The 20,397-nt window shown below is 39.4% G+C and overlaps 1 protein-coding gene across 1 annotated transcript in view; it reads right to left on the reverse strand.

Annotated features, from left to right (window-relative positions):
* Nucleotides 1-20,397, reverse strand: part of Veph1 (ventricular zone expressed PH domain containing 1) — a 368,903-nt gene that overhangs the window by 55,588 nt on the left and 292,918 nt on the right.

Consider the following 20,397-nt stretch of genomic DNA (forward strand, 5'->3'; position numbering starts at 1 on the left):
TGGTTCTTCTGCCAAGAAGGGTTTCATGTTGTTTTTGTCTTGACCATGTTTGTGTCTTTCCTCTGTTCAACTGGAATCTTATTTCTTTGGCTTTGGCTCCTCTACTCTTATCTTCTCTGCCTATGGTAATAATTCCTAGCATTACCAAGAGCCAGTGATTCTCACAACATTTGTATGGCTTCTAATGGCTCTGAGTAGGGAATGGCTATGTGGCTACTGAGACTATCTTTGAGTTACTGCTTCTCCATTGTTGACACGGGCTAGGAGTCTGCCAGACTCTAAGCTCCTTGAGCAGAACTCTGTTCACAGTTCTCTCCCAGGCTCCAGTCTAGCATCAGGAATGGAAAAGCATTTAGTTTACAGGCTGAGGGCCAAGCCCATTTTTCAATAATCTATGAAAGGTATAACAAAAATGTAAAGAAAATTCTTTTTAGAGAGCTTTTATGATTACCAGACTATAAACCCAGCAAGGACAGGGATTTTGTTTGCTATATCGGTACTGTAAGCCTCGACCCCTAAACATGCCTCTCTCACAGCAAGCACCAAAACACATTCATGGAGTAACAAAAGGCCAAACTGGGACCAGAAGTGAATATTTTTGGCAGTCTTGATTGGGATTATTTTGACTTGTGTTCTGGAGTTGGACATTATTGGGGCTCAGCATGTGGAACACAGTGTTTTGGATTCCTCACATTTAATAGCTCATCACAGGCATTTCCATAGTCAGTGCATCTTCAGAAATGTTTGAACAAAAGTGATTTAGAATGTGCTCATTGGAAAAATGGAGACTTTTTTTTTTTTTGAAAAAGAATGTTCCCCAAGCTAAATACTGAAGAAGCACCTGGGAGTTTTGTAGGTTTCAAAGGATGAAATCCATATTAAAATTTATGGGGAAAAAGCAGATGCTCATAAATATTGGTTTCAAAACTGTGAGTCTCTGAAGTCCAACTGGGCCATTGGCATGCACGTCACTGCTCTGTTCCCACACAATTAAGGATCAATTTTTCATTCCCCACAAACACTACTAGCAAACAAAGTACGTAAATAATACTTAAGGCTTCCTTTCTTTTTCCCACTCTGAGACCAGACATGTCCCAAGTTGTTGCCTATAATCCACAATTGTCTTGACTAAAAGTTGCTTAGAAAGTTTAAGACAGATGGTAAGCTGCATCCCAGTGCTTGGGTTTTGAAGCCGAAAGTAGGCTAACCTCTTTAGAGGATTTAGGTGTTATGCAAAGGGAACTGAGTATAGAAGATAGACGATAGTTGTATGAACTATTGAAGTTGGCAGTCATAGCTGACTTAAATAGACAGATGAAACACATGTAATTTTAAATACCTGTGGAATATCACAGTAAAATATGTTACAAAACAAGAAAGTGCAGACTAACTACCAGTGATACCCAAGTCTGGGGATTTTGACCTCTTAGATGTGCTTGGTGTCATTGCCTGTCTTTCCTACTTACCTTTATCCTTCTGGGTCCTAGAGATCCCTGTGTCTTGCCTAAGAATTTCTTTTTCTAAGAACTTCTATATGGCTGCCTTAGCACCTCCTTCTCTTCCTTTTCCTCTCCCTTCTTCCCTTACTTTTATTTTTCTCCAAATTGATTTAGAAAATTACAAACTGCGTTTTCGATAACTAGACTCCAGAATTATTTTAAAAAAAGAAGAACTTGTATCTCTGTCACTCATTAAGTATTTAAGTTCTAATGGGATTGGGTCAGAATGACCTTCAGATGACCTTCCAATAATTTTCATCTCCTGGTGTTCATCTTCTTGTAGAATCCCCTGCCCTATGACTCTCAAGTCTATGGCAAGGATGACAAGCTATCATTTCATAAACAAACACACACTCCATACAGAAGATCCACCCTTTTAAAGGATGCACTGGGAGATTCCTCTATTGGCCTTGATCTTTAGGAAATGAGTAGTTTCCAGTAGCCAGTAACAGATCAAGAACTTTGGTTTTAAGATAGCAAGAAAATGGTTTCTTCCAACAACCTGGCCATCTGGTCAATTCTCAAAGTCAATGCAGATTCCATACTTCAAATAAGGCCTCAGTAAGTAGGAAGTATAGTGAAGTTCCAATTATTTATGTTTACTTAGAAAAAGGTTACATAATGATATTAGTAAGCATGTTGTAAGAAGGATTTTCCTAGAGAACATCACTTTATTGAAAAAAGGTAAAAACTCACTGGAGGGAAAAAATAGTCTTTGAAAACAGTTGGATAGAGAAGTTTGTCTCCAACTTTAGAAAAAAAAATCATTAATGAACTAGGAATTTGGAAAGCTACATAAAAAGTCTCTTGCAGGCCACTTATGAGAAAACTAAAGAAGGGAGTATGGAAGGAAAAGAGGGTATTTGCATCATGGCTTTGCTGACAAACAGCACAAGTCAACACAATGTGTTCTGCAAATGCTTGAGGTTGCCTATGGATCTTATATTGTGGTCAAGGTACTGAGAGAGGGTACTGTGAAGCAATTTTCCAGAAACCAGAAAAAGCACACATCTGGAAGAACTTTAGGTTCTGGCACATTTGAATTCCATACTAAAGCTATCTGTGCAAAGAAAGATAGCAGGCTTGCCTGGTGTGCTCTTGTGTGCTGCCGGGTCGATAGTTGAAGTGTGCCTTAAGAAATGTGAACAAAAGTTTTATAAAGTCTCCAGTGTGTTAATAATAAAGAAGATATTTTCCTAGTTATTTCTAGTACACATACTCCCACTATAAGTAGTCCCAGGGTGAAATGAATTTACTGAAGTAATATAACTAAGACATAATATCTTGTAAGAAACATTCCATTGAATGAATCAATTAGGAAAAGAGATGTTAAAGAATGCCCACCCTAACATTTATCTCTTTATTCTTTCAATTTCTATGAAACAGTGCTATATCACACAATTCAGAATGCCTAGTTTTCCAAGCACCTAGCATCTGATGATGGGTAAAGAGACAAGAACAGTGCAGTTCTGAGTACTAAGAACCACATTCCTCTCACAGAGAAGCAGAACTTTGTGTGTGTTGTGATTTCTACTGAGCATCTTGGGGGTGACTCTTGGTCCCCAAATGAAAGGAAGTTTCTTTATGAAGATCATCGTCCATGTAATGGTCACAGCTTTTGAAAATATGTGGAATAGTGGTTTGTTTAACAAACTATTACTTTTCTTACTGAAGTACATGGATCTTATTTCTAGGTTATACCAATTACCATTGGTAAAAAGCATTTAGCTTTTCTGCTTTCATGCTTATTCAACTATTACCACTAGGCTTTTCAGAATACTTTCCCCCAATTTTCAGAGATTATTCTTCCTATGTTGTTTTGGCTGAACCAGATTTCATTTCAAGAAATTCTGCCTCAGTCTTCTGAATAGCTAAGACAACAGGCACATGCCACCACACCCATCTCTAGAACATAGTTTTATTTCTTAATACCTGTATTTTGGGAGCTTAGTGGCTAAGTAATTGCCTAGCCTGTGCAAGGCCCCAGGCTTAAATCTGAAAGATATAATGGAAATAAAATATTAAGATCGCCTATATCTCTCTATATATTACAGGAGGTCATTTTATTTCCTTTCATTTAACAAGTATTTAAAATGAAATGTTAATTGAAGAAGGCTATTTATATGAATTCATTAATATGTCAAGCTGTTTCTAAGACTGTAAGGTTTTTCAAATTATCAATTCTCAGTTGATATCCACATCAAGAATCTTTGGGAAACTTGATGCAAATCTTAGAGGTTTCTTCCTCAGGAGTCTAACCTCATAAGCCTGTATCCAGGCTTGGGCATAAGTGGTTTTTTTTAATATCTTTTAAAAATTTTTAAATTTTTATTTATTTGTGTGTGAGAGAGAAAGTGGTAGATAGAGAGAATGGCTGTGTCAGGGCCTTTGGCCACAGCAAACAAACTCCAGACGCATGTGCTACTATGTGAATCTGACTTATATGGGTCCTGGGGAATCAAACTTGGGTTCTTTGGCTTTGCAGGCAAGTGCCTTAACCACTAAGCAATCTCTCCAGCTCTAAAAATATTTTTTAATATTTTATTTGTTTGAGAGAGAGAGAGAGAGAGAAAAAAGGCAGATATATACAAAAGACAGAAAGGGCACACCAGGGTCCCTAGCCACTGCAAATGAACTCCAGATTCATGCACCATTATGTGCATCTGGCTTATGGAGGTTCTGGGGAATTGAACCTGGGACAATTGGCTTTGAAAGCAACTCAACCGCTAAGCCATCTCTCCAGTTCAACATATTTTTTAAAATATTTTATTTATTAGTGAGAGAGAGGGGGAGGGAAAGAAGAAGGGAGAGAATGAGTATGCCGAGACCTTCTGCCATTGCAAATAAACTCCAGATGCATGAGCCACCATGCTTTGTGTGAGTTCTGGGGAATTGAACTTAGACCCTTAGGCTTTGTAGGCAAGCACTTTAATTGCTAATCTATCTCTCCAACCCAGCATATGTGTTTTTAAACAAGCTTCCCAAGTTATTCTGTTATGTACTTTCTGGAAAATGAAACCTACACTTTTGGAAACAGATGTGGGGATGGCTGGTCTGTGTCTATTAATTGCTATTTGAGGAATTTGTCAATTTCCTGGTATAAATGCTCACACTTTTCTACAATATTTGGTTTCATGAGACAAAATTTATAGTCTGGTCACACAAGCACAATTTTTATTTTTAAAAATCAGAAATGTTATTATCCCCAATTGTGCAATATGGAAGAGTTGAGGTGTGGAAATCACTGGGCTTACTTTGAAATTTTGTAGAAGTCTGCACTGTGTGGGGAAAGAGTGTCAGGAGACAGATGCTTAACAGAGGAAGCAGAGAGCCAACATAGACATGGAGAACTCAGAATGTTTTTGTCTTCAACATGGATGCCACAATTGTGCTCTGTGCCATTGCCTCTGTTTTTCTATTCCAAACTAGTATGGGTAATCTAGGAATCTAAGAAATGATCCACACTTCTTCCTAATGCTACAGATTACTACATAAATTTGGTGTTCTTTCTGTCCTTTGGAAGCCTGGGCTTTTTAGTTTCTATTTCATTAATTTCTGCCCTAATCTTTATTATCTTTGTTATTTTTTCCCATCTATTGATTTTTGGTTTGGCTTGTTCTTCTTTTTCCAAGACCTTAAGGTGAAGCATTAAATTGTTTACTTGTGACTTTTCTAATTTCTTTCTTTCTTTCTTTCTTTTTTTTTTGGGGGGGGGTTCTTCAAGGTATGGAATTAACTATGTAGTCTCAGGTGGCCTCGAACTCACAGCGATCTTCCTACCTCTACCTCCTGAGTGCTGGGATTAAAGGCATGAGCCACCACACTCAACTTTCTAATTTCTTAATATAAGCACTTAAAGCTACAAATTAAGATTTGCTTTGTGTCCTAATATATGGCCAGTTTTAGAGAATATTCCATGTATTGCTGAAAAGAATGTGTATTCTGTAGCATGTGGATGAAATTTCCCATATATATCTGTTAGGTCCATTTGTTCTATGACCTCATTTAATCCATATGCATATCTGTTTATTTTATTTTATTTTTTTGCTGGAATGACCTGTCACTTGATGAGAGTGGGACATTGAAGTCACCCATTACAACTGTGTTTGGTTTATCTGTGACCTTAGTTCTAATAGTGTTTGTTAGATGAAATTGGGAAACCCCATGTTAGGTACATATATGTTTAGGATTGTAATGTCCTCCTGTTGGAGTGTTCCTTTAATCAATATAAAGTGACGTTCTTTATCTTTCCTAACTAATGTTGGCCTGAAGACTGCCCTGTCAGAAATTAGGATAGTGATCCCTGCTTGTTTTCCAGGCCCATTAGCTTGAAACATCATTTTTCAATCTTTTACCCTAAGACAATGTCCATATTTTATAGAAAGGTGAGTTTCTTGTAGGTAAAAAATTGAAGGATCCTGCTTTTTTGTGTGTGTTTTTTTTGAGGTAGGGTGTCACTCTAGCCCAAGCTGACCTGGAATTCACTATGGAGTCTCAGAGTGGCCTCGAACTCACGGCAATCCTCCTACCTCTGCCTCCTGAGTGGTGGGATTGAAGGCATGCACCACCACGCCCAGAAGATCCTGCTTTTTAATCCAGTCTGCAAACCTGTGTCTTTTGGTTGGGGCATTGAGGCTGTTGATATTAAGAGTTATTATACCAGGTGGAGTGGCACACGCCTTTAATCCCAGCACTCAGGAGGCAGAGGTAGGAGGATTGCTGTGAGTTTGAGGCCACCTGAGATTACATAGTGAATTCCATGTCAGCCTGGGCTAGAATGAGACCCTACCTTGAACAACAACAACAAAGAAAGAGTTACTATTGAAAGGTGTGTATTTATTTATTTATTTATTATTTTTGCCATTTTTCTTGTTTTGTAGTTCTTCTGGTTTTACCTTGCTCTTTTGAATTAACTGGGATATGAGTACGGTTTGTTTTTTCCAGGTTCCTTATATGTGTGCTTTTTTTTCTCTTCAACATGGAGAATCCTTTCAAGTGTTTTCTGTAGATCTTGTTTTATCTTCAAATCTTCCTTTAGCCTGCTTTTGTTGTGGTATGTCCTTATTTCTTTGTCTATTTAAATGGAATAGCTTTGCAGGATAAAGTAATCTTGATTGACAGTTATCTTGCAGCATTTGGAATACATTCGGAACCCTTCTGGTTTTTAAAGTTTGTGTTGACTAATCTGCTGTTATCCTGATGGGCTTGCCTTTGTATGTGACTTGATTTTTCTAACTGCTTTCATTATATTTTCTTTGGTTTGTGTTTTTGTAGTTTTAATTATAATATTATGGTAAGAGATTCTTTCCTGATTTTGTCTGTTCGGCATTTTATAGGCTTCCTATATCTATATTGGCATCACTTTCCTTATTTGGAAGAAGATTTTTCTTCTGTTTTTGTTGAAAATGCCTGTTATGCCTTTGGAGAGAATTTCTTCTCCTTCTACTATTGCCTGAATTCCTTTCTTTTCTGAAATAATTTTAATTAATTAATTTATTAGAGATATAGAGAAGGAGAGAGAGAGAGAAAGAGAGAGAGAGAGAGAAAATGGGCACATCAGGGCTTCTAGCCACTGCAAACAAACTCCAGATGCATGTGCCACCAAGTGTGTCTGGTTTACATGGGACCTGGAGAGTCAAACCTGGGTCCTTAGGCTTCATAGGCAAGTGCCTTAACTGTAAACCATCTCTCCAGCCCTATGCCATAAATTCTTATATTTGATCTCTTCATAGTGCTCTAAATGTCTTGAAAATCCCATTCATGCCTTCCTAATAGTTTGTTTTTGTCTTTGTACCTGTATTAGATCTGCCACCTGGTCTTTTAGTTTAGATATTCTGTCCTCTCCTTGATCCATTCTACTGGTGAAATTTTCTACAGAGTTTTCTATTTGACTTACTCTGATTTTCATTTCTAGTATTTCTGATTGGTACTTTTTCATTATTTCTATTTCCTTATTCATGTTTTGTACTGACCTACTTATTTCATTAAGTTGGTTTCCTGTGTCTTCTTGGGATTCCTTCCGGAGTTGGTTTTCTTCTTTGATTCCTTTAATTTCTTCTTTGATTTCTTTGAACATAGATATAATCTTTGTGGGTTTTTTTTTTTTTTAATAAATCTTTGTCAGGCATTTCATCTAATGCAGTCTCACTCACTGGAGGCCATTACTGGTGGATTTATAATTTTTGGTGGGATTGTATTGTCTTGATATTTTGTATTTCTTATATTACAATGTAGAGATTTTTGCATCTTGAGTTAATTTTATGGTTGGGTTTTATAATTATCTGCAGTGTTCTTAGCCATGCAAATCTGACTTTATATATCTTCAGTGTAGGTGCCAGGTGTTGGTCTTATACTCCAAGAGAAACAAAGAAGTGACCCTAGGTGTTGAGTTTGCCTGCAATTCAAGTAGTATAGTAGATTAAGTGAAGAAAATTACTGGCAAATTCTAAACTTCAGCTGAGCAATATAGGCATTCAATCATAACCAGCACAGAGTATCTTTACAAGCGGGTGGATTAAACTAAACAGTTAGTCTAGTAAAGCCAAAGTTCCTAAGGGTGTGTGTTGTGCTACACCCTTAATCCTGTCAACTGGGAGGTTGAGGTTTCTAGTCTGAAAAGGGTTCCAAGTTAGCCTGGGTCCAGTCAGTTCCTGCCCCAATAATGACAGAAGAAAAAGACAAAGGCCCTAAAAATTAGGAAACATCAAAAGCCACAATAGTCAACACCAAAATACAGCTTATTTGAGAAGGGTAAAGCCAACCAAGAATATGTCATTCAAATGAAATATATAACCTTTCCTGACATGGAAATAGAGCTAAGCACTTCCAGTGCAGGCTTAGGTATCTGGCTTTGTATAAGTAGGCCTTGTTACCTTTTAAGATGGCTTCCAATCTCACCAATGCTGAATGCCATCTCGATCCCTCTTGGTGCTGGGTGGCCAGGGGTGAGTGAGTTCTCCAGACATTCACAGCCCTGATGGTTGGGGGATGGGAGACTTTTCAGGGTGCCTGGAGTTGTACTGGAGCTGCTCAGCTGGTACCATTTGTATTCCTCAGCAGCTGCTCAGCTGGTCTCTGCTGTCTTCCCTTTCAGGTTTCTTGACTTTGTGAGGATGTTGATTGGGTGGAAAATTCCTCACCTTGTTTCTGCTCCTTTAGGACTTTTACCATGGAGGGATGTTGGATTTTGTCAAATGCCTTTTCTGCATCTATTGAGATGACCATGTAATTTTTGTCCTTCAGTCCATTTATATCATGTATTACATTTATCAATTTGCACATGTTGAATCATCCCTGTAGAAATCCCTCTGGGATAAAGCATATTTGGTTGGATTGGATGATCTTATTGATATATTCTTATATTCTATTTTCCAGCATTTTGTTGAGAATTTTTGCATATATGTTCATGAGGGAGATTGGTGTGTAATTTTCTTTTTAAAAAAGTTGTCTTTGTTTGATTTTGGTAACGGGTTAATGCTGGCTTTGTAGAAGGAGTTTGATAGTATTCCTTCTTTTGTATTTTATGGAAAAGATTGAGAAGTATTGGCGTTAGTTCTTTCATGAAGGTCTGATAAAATTCATCAGTGAACCCATCTGTGCCTGGACTTTTTTTTAGTTAGGAGATTTTTTTTTTCACAACTGTTTTGTTCTCTGTGCTTGTTATTGGTCTATTTGAATAGTTTGTCTCATCTTGATTTAATTTTGGTAGGTCATATAAATCACAGAAATTATCAATTTCTTTCAGATTTTTAAACTTAATGGAGCATATGTTCTTAAAGTATGTCCTCATGATTTTCTAAATTTCATTGGTATCTGGTATAATGGTGTATGTTTCATCTTTAATTTTATTGACTTGTTTCTCTTCTTTCTTTTGGTAAGCTTTGCTAAGTGTTTATCAATCTTGTTTATCCTTTCAAAGAATCAACTATTTGTTTCATTGATACTTTAGATTGTTTTAATTATTTGTTTTTTGTTTCTATTTCATTAATTTCTGCCATAATCTTTATTATTTCTTCCCATCTACTGATTTTTTTGGTTTGCCTTGTTCTTTTTCCAAGGGCTTAAGGTGAACATTAAGTTGTTTACTTGCGACATTTCTAATTTTCTAGTATAGGCACTTAAAGCTCTAAATTTCCCTCTTAGAACTGCCTTCATTGTGTCTCAAATTCTTTCTTTTTTAAATTTTTTGTTCATTTTTGACAGAGAGAGAAAGAGAGAGAGAGAGAGAGAGAGAGAGAGAGAGAGAGAGAGAGAGAGAATGGGAGCGCCAGGGCCTCCAGCCACTGCAAACGAACTCCAGACACATGTGCCCCCTTGTGCATCTGGCTAACGTGGGTCCTGGGGAACCGAGCCTCGAACCGGGGTCCTTAGGCTTCATAGGCAAGCGCTTAACCGCTAAGCCATCTCTCTAGCCCTCAAATTCTATGATTTTTTTTATTTCCTTCTTGATTTCTTCATTGACCCACTTGTCATTTAGTAGTGTACTATTTAGTTTCCATGATTTTGTGCATTCTCTATAGCTTTTCTTGCTGTTTATTTGTAGTTTAATCCCATTGTGATCAAAGAGAGTACAAGGAATTATTTTAGTTTTCCTGTACTTGTAAATCCAATTTTATATATCTTTAGGGTAGGAGCTTAAGGTGCTAGGTGTCACTCTAATATTACTCCCAGAGTAACAGCAGAAGTGACTTTAGGTATTGAGTTTGCCCACTATTGCATGTATTTTAATAGGCTGTGTGGGGCAAATTACTGGAAAATGCTAAAATTCAACTGAGCAATATATTCACATTCAGTCAAAGCCAGTACAGAGTATTTATGCAAGCATGAGGACTTAAACAAATAGATAACCTAATAAAGTCAAAGTTCCTAAAGGTGTATGTTGTCCCACACCCTTTATCCTGCCAACTAGGAGGCTGAGATTTCTGGTCTGAAACGGGTTCCAGGTCAGCCTGGGGTCTAATGGGACCCTGCCCCCAATAATGACAGAAGAAAAAGACAAAGGCCTTATAAATCAGGAAACATCAAAGGCAACAATAGGCAATGCTAAGATACAATTTATTAGAGAAGGGTAAAGCCAACCAAGAATACATCAGTCAAATCTAACATATAACCTGCCCTGTCGTGTAAGGTGAGATGAGCACTTCCAGTGCAGCCCAGTGTACCGGGCTTTGTGTAAGTAAGCCCTGTTACCTTTTGGGATGGCTTCCAATCTCACCTATGTTAAATGTTCACCTTTGTCCCCCTCTGTTGTGTTGTGAACTTGGTTAGGTTGCTTGGTCACTGGATCTGGTGTTCTGATTGGTTGTGCTGGATGCTGTGTGGCTGGGTGATGGTTCTTCAGTGGTTTTTAGCATTGGCAATTGAAGGGAGGCTGTGCAGGGTGTCTGAAATTTTACCAGAGCTATTCACCTGGTCCCTGCTGCCTTCTCTTTCTGGTTTCTTGACTTTGTGAGGAGGCTGGTGTGAGTGGAAAATCTCTTCACCTGGCTTCTGCTTCTGTAGCTCAGGCCAGGTGAGCATGTGGACCCAGTGCCTTGGCAGGAGCTAATTATTTTTGGTTTCCTGCTTGCTAGAAGCTCTGGATCTCTCCTGTTTCTCTTATGTGGCTGAAATTTCTTTATACTCCCTTATTTTTTGGTAGAAGAGTGTATTTTTGACTTTTATTCTTTTCCACACTCCTTAGGCTGCTTTGGGCATGGCTACTACTCTCCCATCTTACCTGGAAGCTGGATTTGGAGGGAATCAATTCTTTAATCTGTCTTTGGTTCCCTGCCTGAGGTGAGTAGATGTTTGTTCATGTCTTCCCAGGAGAAGTCATACAACATTTAGTGACACAATGTTCAAATAAAATATTATTTACCCTGGTGATCTCCTGTCCTAAAGTTTCTACAATCTTCCTAAAGAGCACCACTAGCTGGGGTACAAGTGTTGAAATACATGAGCCTATGGGAGACAGTTTATATTTATACCACAACACTCTGCTTCTGGCCCTTATAGGCTCCATGGCTATCTCATGATACAAAATATATTCAGTCCAATAAAAAATGCCCATAGTCTTTCACAGGCTCCAAACTGTTCAAAAGTTCAAAGTCTCACCTGAGACTTGAAACTGTCTCTTAACTGTGAAACTTTTAAAATCAAAACATAGGTTACATACTCCAAACATATACTGCTCCAGAATAAACATTGCCATTCTTAAAGGGAGGAATGAGAGCATAGCAAGGAAAGACTGGATAGCAGAAAGGCTAAAATCCTGCAGGGAAAACAGTAACTCCTGTAGCTCTATGTCCAGTTCCTGAGACTTGTGATGAAATCATCTAGGCTCCAAAAGGTTTGGGTAACCCTACCCATCCAGTTCTGTTGCCCATAGTACACATGACATCTGTTGAGGGCCAGATGGACTCTCAGCTGGCAGCTTGCTTTGGCAGATGTCCTGACACCTCCACCACCCTGGAGTTTCTATTGCTACGTAGGGTTTACTTTCGTAGCTTTCTACAGTGACTTCTCAAAGCATCCTTGCAGGAAATCTGACCCTACCTCCTATCATCTGGCCTGAGTGGCTCTCTGGAGCCATGGTGAATACTCCACAAACCCCTCTATCTTGCAGCTTTCATGCCTGAAAATCTGGTACCACATGGATGTTGCTGCCAAGTTCTACTGCAAGCTCAAAATGGAGTCAGAGCAACCTCCTCATGCTGACCCTGGGCATTCCAGAATTCTCTGCTCAGGTCATTGCTTTTTCAAAGGAATTTTCATTCTTATAAGATAGAGCCTTCAGTGGGTTGGGTCTTGCCCTCAGGAAATGTTTCTTATCATCCCAGTGTAGAATAGCATATTTTTCTTTGGTGCTAAACCCCTTAATAAGTACAACTGCTTTGCTAGTTGTAGTATTCAGAACTTTAAACTTGCTTACATTTTTCTCCTTGCCAAATTTCACATTTTTTATATCTTTTCATTCTTCATTTTACTCTCTTTTACTGTAGAACTGAATAGAAGCAGGTAAGAGAAGCTATGACACAGATTTAATGCTACTGTGCATTGAAATTTACTCCACCAAATGCAATAGCCCATTACTTTTAAATTCAACCTCACTCAAGTTTGTAGATCATGGGCTGATTGCAACCAGGATTTCACATGAACTGATTCTAGCCTAGTTCCCTATAGAGTCCATTTTCCTCTCTGAAACCTCATGAACCCTTGGTTCTTCACAGAACAAATTTCTCTCAGTCTTCTAGTCTCACAAACTTCCACCTAAATGGTCTATTAAGCTGTGCTTGTGGCGTTGTAAGGCTTCTCTAACCCAAAGTTCCAAATTTTTCCACATTCTTCCCAAGAACCATTTTCAAAGCTTAGGAACCACATGGCAAAGCTTTTCACAGCAAAGGTCCATTTCATTAAAAAAAAAAAAATTATTTGCAAGTAGAGAGAGAAAGAGGATGGGGGTTAGGAATATCAGGGACTTCTGTAGGGGCAATCATGTTCTACTTTGTGCATCTGGCTTTATGTGGGTACTGGGGAATCAAACCCAGGCTGTCAGACTTTGAAAGCAAGCACCTTTAATTTCTAAGCCATCTCCCCAGCCCAAGGCCCCACTTCTTTATATCAATTTTCTCTATGCCCCTCCCCGGCTCTGCAGTGATTCTGTGCATACACTTACTACCCTTGATGTCTTCAACTGCTCCTACTCATACAAACATGGAAAAAAGAGTACCTCATATGTATCCCCAAGGATATATTTGAGACAGTCACTCCAGTGTGGGGTTACTGGATCTCAGCTATTCATGTTGATTAATGGAGAAAACGTTTTTGTGTTTCTTGATAGTTATGGTTTTCTGAGAAAATTTTACTAAATGGTAGGAACTAGGCTAAAAAAATAAACTTTAAAAGTAAACGTATGGCTTACTAGAAAATGAGATACCATCTTGAGAGATTTGTTTTTTCAGATATGTGTTTGAGATTCAAGGTGAGAATGGAGCAAAGGGTCATGGAGAAGTTCCTGGACATTGGTTGTCAAGCTGGAGACACTGGTCTAATCTTTTCTTTGGAAAGACTTGCTTATACTCCACAGGGTAAAAGCCTAGTCCCCTTACCAAAGAGAAGAGATGTTTTTCCTCCCCTCCATTCATAAGAAGCAGAGGGACAGCTGTCTGTCCTCTATATTATGCCTAGTCATCTTTTCATGGTTTTTACCTATTGTACTGACTAGAGAATATGTTGGATGACATATGGTCCTCAATTATGTTGCCTCAGGGGTCACAAAACAAACAAACAAAGGGGACTGGCAAGGCTATTTGAGAAAAGAGTAATCTTATCTCTAGCAGCTTTGTTTCATGAGGTATTAAAATTTTTACATCATGCATATCCTTAGTGTCACTGGATTCTGCCAAATTGCTTTACAAAGTGATCTTCAAGTTTATATTTATTCCAGCTGAGCAGTACAGTTTCTTTTCCTACATCACATCTAGCCTCTGAGTGTTCTGGGAGAATTAATATCCAAGATTCTTTCTCATGTCTCTACAGTCTTCTGTGGGCCATCAATATATGGGGTCTAATTATACCAGTTGCTAGCAAGAGTCTCCAATGACATCTTAAATCACAGGAAAATACAAACCACACTTCTATAGAAGGTGTTCTATTTTTTAACCCATTTTTATTACCTTTTGCTGGTGAGACACATTCCAGGTTTTAGGAATCCAATCACTATTTTTAGGTGGAATTATTTTAATATACCAATGCCTGTCAACATTATGCCAGGATATGGTTTTATTTTAAGCATTATAAGTTTGCTAATGTGTTTACTATTTGCAGTACTGAAAGAGGGATACAACTGACTCTGTTATGGACTTAAATAGAAGACATCTGTTGCGATTACCTTCTCATTGCTGGGACAAACACCCAACCAGAGCAGCTTTTGGAAGGAAGGGGTTTGTTTCAGGCTTTAAAAATGCAAGGGATGTTCCAGCACTGCAAAATAAGTTGGCTCATTCCAGCATGTATCCACAGCAGAGAGAGAAACCCACACCTTCAAGGCCAGGGCTCAAGCTGGTTCTTGCCACGCTTTGGGCTAAACTAAAAGATCTACCCCCATTGGCACTTCCTCCAGCAGGCTGCTAGAGACTTTAGTTGCACGTTTAATACAAAATACCTCAGGCTATGTGGGACATGCATTTACTTTCAAACCACCACAGCATCACTTTCCATGATGTTGGGATTTTAAATACCCCTATTCAGTCATTCAGCAGAGCTGAGCACTCAGCCTATATGAAGCAGCAGTGATGGGGCAAATGTGGTTAATAACCCAAACTTTCCTTGTGGCAGAAAAGTGGGTAACTATGGTGCATTTACACAGCAGAAAATTGTACAGATGCTAAAACAAATGAGCTAGCTCTAGATGTGTAAAAAGATAGATCTTAGAACATAATGTTAAGTGCAGAAAGCACATTGTAAAAGATGCATTAAGTATATATAAGTAAAAGCTTAAAACAATAGTATAAATATTCGTGGACATAATACACAGCAATCTCAGGAAGTATTTATAACCGTTTCTTCTTGAAAAGAGAAATATTTGAAGCAAATATACAGGAAAGATAAACGTCCTTTCTTCTCTGTGATAGAAATGGGTTTCATATTTCTTTTCTTTTCTGAATTTATGAACTATTTCCTAATTGTTAAAAAATAAAGATGAGGTTTGAATAGTGCAGTGAAGTAAGGAAACTGAACAGGGTGGCAGTCTGTGAGGAACGTAGCTCTTCTTATGGGAGCCTTCTTGTCACTTCTCCAGGTATCAGTAGATGTGTCTCCTTGCTTTGCCTGTGTGAGATGTGAACTAGACTTGGTGGGGAAAAGTAACTAAAGGATCTTTCCCACCTGATATTTATACCTATCCTTGTCAGAATGCTGTATGCTAAAGTTTTCCTTTAGCCTAGTTCTTCTTGCAGACAAAGAAACAGATAAGAAATACAACATATTTCAAATATGTTCTATATTGTTTTAGAAAACAAACAAACTTAAGCCATGCAGACATGGAGTTCTATCTCAGGGAAATATTACAGAATGGGTTAAATGACAGTGGTGATACCAAGAAGATGTGTGTGTGTTCTGTGCACATGCAAGGAACTAGTGGTACAGTGTAAAGAACATAGGTTTTGGAACCAGGGGATCAGAGCTTAAATCCTGCCATTGCCCTTCACTAGCATTCTTGAGGAAATAACCTGAATTTCTCATGTATTTCAATGTGCTCCTTAGACTGCAAATGGCCATGACTCCTAATCCTCAGGGGGATGTTGCCACAATGCATTATGGATAATTATACTACTGTGTAAACTGTGGAGAAATAATAAAAAGAAGTGAAAATGATTTGAATAAAAAAAAGAACTGTAAGAAGTCTCTTTTATGCATATAAAATAGAGTGCTTTTGGTCTCAGCTGAATAAGTATATGGAAGTCTTTCTGAAATGAATGACTTGTTTAAGAAACACTGATGGTTGGCACCCAAGAAACATACTTAGTTTTCTAAGAGCAAGTAACCTACTGGTCTGTCTATTTTTGTTAGCTTCTTGTCAGACCTGGGAGCCCTGGATGTAATGAGATATCAACGTAGTAGTATGTGAGGCAATGAAAATATTTCAAGGGGAGTAATGACATGCACATGCTTGATAGGGCCATAATGAGACTTACAAATAGACATGCACACAGAAACGTGCTTTAGTAACAATTTAATGAGATGCATAAATGGATGAGTTTAATGATAAAGCCTTTGGGGGCATGATGTGATTTATAAATGAAAGCTCAAATGGGAAGGTGGAAAAGGCAGGTTGTGATAAGAAGCAGAAAGAAAGCATATGGTGCTCTGCAGAATGGAGGGCTATTGAGTGCATGATGAGGATGTAGTGCGCTAGGATAGGATGGGATAATGAAGTTCACAGATGGAGATGTAATGAGCTGTGTAGGAAGGGGGACAACAACAAGCATGAAAGGAAGGATTTAATACTAAAGGAGAAAAAAGTAAGGATAAAAAGATGTGAGGTGCAGAGAAAAGGAGTGCTGGTGAAGGCTAGAAATGACAAGGGAGACCTGCAGCACTCTAATGAGACACTGCAATGAGGTGTGCCCCTAGAGGGGATAATGAGGCACCCACATACAATAACGAGGACCCGGTTCTGATTAGACCCAGATCACAGCATTCATTTCTTACTAAGGCGGTGCAAATGGAAATAAAAAAGAAACTCAGATCAGAACCACAGTTATTCAGATTCAGAAAAGACAAGACTACACAGGTGACTTAAAGACATAGCCTTAACGTGCATAAAGAAATAGTTATGGTTGATAGCACACTTGCTTTGTGCCAGGCCATACCCAGTTTTTAAGGAAACTCATCATCACCTTTCACCTTCCTAACTGCTTAGTGATGGAGAGGGCTTGTTTGTTGCAGATGAAAACGATGGAGCAGCAGTGATCAGAACCAAGCTGCCTAGCATGTCAGTGGTGGGTGGTGGTGGAGTCAGGACTCAAGCTGATTAAGGCTTCCAAGTGCCTTTCCACTGTGCTGGTGTTTTGGGAAAGTTGGTGGTGAGCTCTCCTGCCTCTGAACTGCTAAGTTCACTTGCCAGAGATGCAGTGTCACAAGCCCAATCCACACAAGTAACACTGACATAATCTATAAAGGCCATAGGAACTGGCATTTGAACAAGTGTCCAGGGACACTTGTAGGGACTAAAGTCTGGGAAGTACTCAGGGAGGTCGACCCTATAGGGCCATGCTGGAAGGCTGTTTTGGGCCCTGTGACTACTGTACATGAGGAAAGGGGCTGGCACTGGGTTCTTTACCATGAGGACTGCCTGCTGGCAGGAGTTACCAGACCCTGGAATGACATATTAAATTATCACATGAACTGTCATTGAGCAGAAAGTTTAAAAAAAAAATCCCTGTGTTGGTCTCCTTCCCCCCTTGTGCTGGTATCTGGTTCATCAGGAAAACAGCACCCTTGCTTGTTTCACCAATTTTTCTTAGTGTCAGCCGGGGCCCTTTTGAGGTATGATGGGGTGGCTCTCTCCTTAGGATCTGCATGGAAGCAGATTCTCCAATGGAGATTAAGTTAGCACCAGGACAAATGAGGTAACCCTTACTTTTTTTATAGAGAATTTAATAGGTGTAGGCCCTCTTGTAGCCCATGATTGATGGTAGCTTGATACTGGAGAATGGGCTTATGCTTGGGTATGGTTCTGACTTGTTTCCCATCTCCAGCTATGGGTCCTGTACCACTGAGGGCATCAGTTAGCCGAATCAAGAGCAGTTGGTTCCCCACCATGGCTGTGTGCCACTATTGCACTTGTATGGGTATCACAACAGGTTATTTGCCATGGTCATTACTCCATAGGAATCCCAAATTATATTGAACATGAAAAAGCAAAAATATATTGAAAATAATTGAATTTTGGGAAATGTTTACTGAATTCGCATAAAATGGAGATTACTCCATATTTCTGTAGCCACTAAGGAGAAGAGGGTCATGTGTTCTTAGAACAAAAAGTTTGCCAATTCACAAGAAACTTTCAGAATTTTAAAATGAAAGCAAAAAAAATTGCCACTGTCTATTATCTTTCCTCACATTTCTACCATAAAGATATATCAAGCAGTAGAATTTTTAAGGTACAAACTGAAATTTTATTTCAAAAGATGCTATACTTGAACAATTAATCATACCCAGTGGCACAAGCCCCAGGAGAAAACCTTTGAGCCTTTGCTCAAAACCCTGTCAGAAGTCTCTTTTGGAATTGTCAGTGGTTTTTTTTTTTTTTAATATTTTTATTTATTTATTTTCAAGGAGAGAGAGGGGAGGGGAGAAAGAACAGAGACAGACACAGACACAGAGACGGGTGCACTATAGGACCTCCAGCCACTGCAAACAAACTCCAGATGCATGTGCCACTCTGTGCATCTGGCTTTACATGGGTACTGGGAATTCAAACCTGGGTCATTAGGCTTTGCAGGCAAGCACACCAACAGCTGAGCCATTTCTCCAGCCCTTGTCAGTATTTTGTGTAAGAAAATATAAGAAACATTTTTCATGCCTTTGGGAAACCTAGTTTTTTTTTTTTTAAATTCCTTCCTTCCCTTTCTTTCTTCCTTCCTTCCTTCCTTCCTTCCTTCCTTCCTTCCTTCCTTCCTTCCTTCCTTCCTTCCTTTCTTTCTTTCTTTCTTTCTTTCTTTCTTTCTTTCTTTCTTTCTTCTCTTCCTCTTTCTTTTCTTTATATTTATGTATGTGTTTCTATCTATGTATGTATGTATGCATGCATATATGTGTGTGTGGCCATATGTGTGGAGGTCACAGGACAACCTCAAGATGTCCTCTCTTTCCACCTTCTTTGAGACCTAGGGTCCTTCTTGTTGCTTTGTCACTGTAAGCCTCACACTAGCTGGTTTGCTGGCTTTCAGATTCTCCCATTGCTGTAGATGTGTTTGGGTCACAGATATTTGTGTCACTTTACATTTGAGGATCAAAAGCAAGGGCTTTTAAACACTTAGCTACCTCCTGGGCCCCTGAAGCCTAGGGATCTTTGTGTGTATGTGTGTGTGTGTTGTACTGTTGTATCTGCATATAATGTATGCATGTGTGCACATATGTGTGCATGTCAGAAGAGGGCAAAGTAGAAAATGGGGTGTCTTCCTCTATTGCTCTTCCCTTTGGCTTCCATGAGGTAGAGTCTGTCATTGAACCTGAAGCTCTCTGTTGTTTTGGTTAGACTGGCTGACCCATGAGCACCACCAATTTTCCTGTCTCCACTCACTCACTACTAAGGTTCCAGGCATGTGTGGCTATGATTGGCTTTTTAGGTGGGTGCTGGGGGTGAAACTCAGGTCCTCATGTTATGGCAAACACACTTACCTGCTGAGCTATCTCCCAGCCCCTGAAATGCCATTTTATTTTCTTTCAAAATATTTCTATTTACTTGTTTGAGAGAGAGAGAGAGAGAGAGAGAGAGAGAGAGAGAGAGAGAGGGAGAGGGAGGGAGAGAGGCAGGCAGAGGCAGAGAGAAAGAGAATGAGTATGGGTACACCAGGGCCTTCAGCCACTGCAAATGAACTCCAGACACATGCACCACTTTATGCTTCTGGATTTATGTGGGTACTGGAGAATCTAATCCAGGTTGTTAGGCTTTATAAGCAAGTGTCTTTAACTTCTGAGCCATCGCTCCAGCCCAAACCTAGTTTGCTTTTTTTTTTTTTTTTCAAGGTAAGGTTTCACTCTAGCCCAGGCTGACCTGGAACTTACTATTGTTGTGCCAAGTCCCCCGGTCACCCAGGAGTCACCCAGAGAACCGCCACAGAAGCCGAGACACTCAAATGTAAAGGCAACAGGTTTCTTTATTGCAAGCCTAGGCCTGGGCTCCATCCCCACAGTCTGGCACAGTGGTAGTGAGGGAGAGAGCACCTTTCTTTTGGGGCAAGGGGTTCATATAGGAATTCGAACAAAGTAGTAGGAGATAGATACATGGTTGGTTGATTTAAACAGTTCTGGTAGGCTTGGGGTTTCAGCAGGCAAAGCTGGGGGCAGGAGCTAGGGGCACTCCAGGCAGATGAAGTCATCTCCATTGTCCTTGAAGTGGAGATTCCTCAGTTTCTTATCCAAGCAGGTGGTCAGCGGCCGGAGCCCCTGCAGTGGAGTGTTTCTGCAATGTCCTTGAAGAGGAGATTCCTCACAAACTTTAGGGGGAAAGGCAGCAATTGAGTAAGCAAGCAAAGTTTACTGAAGCAAAGGTCAGCACATTAGCCAGCTAGTTCTCTATCTAAGTCAAGCCTGGGCCTTTTTACTTAAAATGGTTATATTTGGTCTCTCACTATGTAGTCTCAGGGTGGCCTTGTTCTCATGACAGTCCTCTTACCTCTGACTCCTGAGTACC

This window comes from Jaculus jaculus, chromosome 11, assembly GCF_020740685.1.
Source record: "Jaculus jaculus isolate mJacJac1 chromosome 11, mJacJac1.mat.Y.cur, whole genome shotgun sequence".
Classification (NCBI taxonomy): Eukaryota; Metazoa; Chordata; class Mammalia; order Rodentia; family Dipodidae; genus Jaculus; species Jaculus jaculus.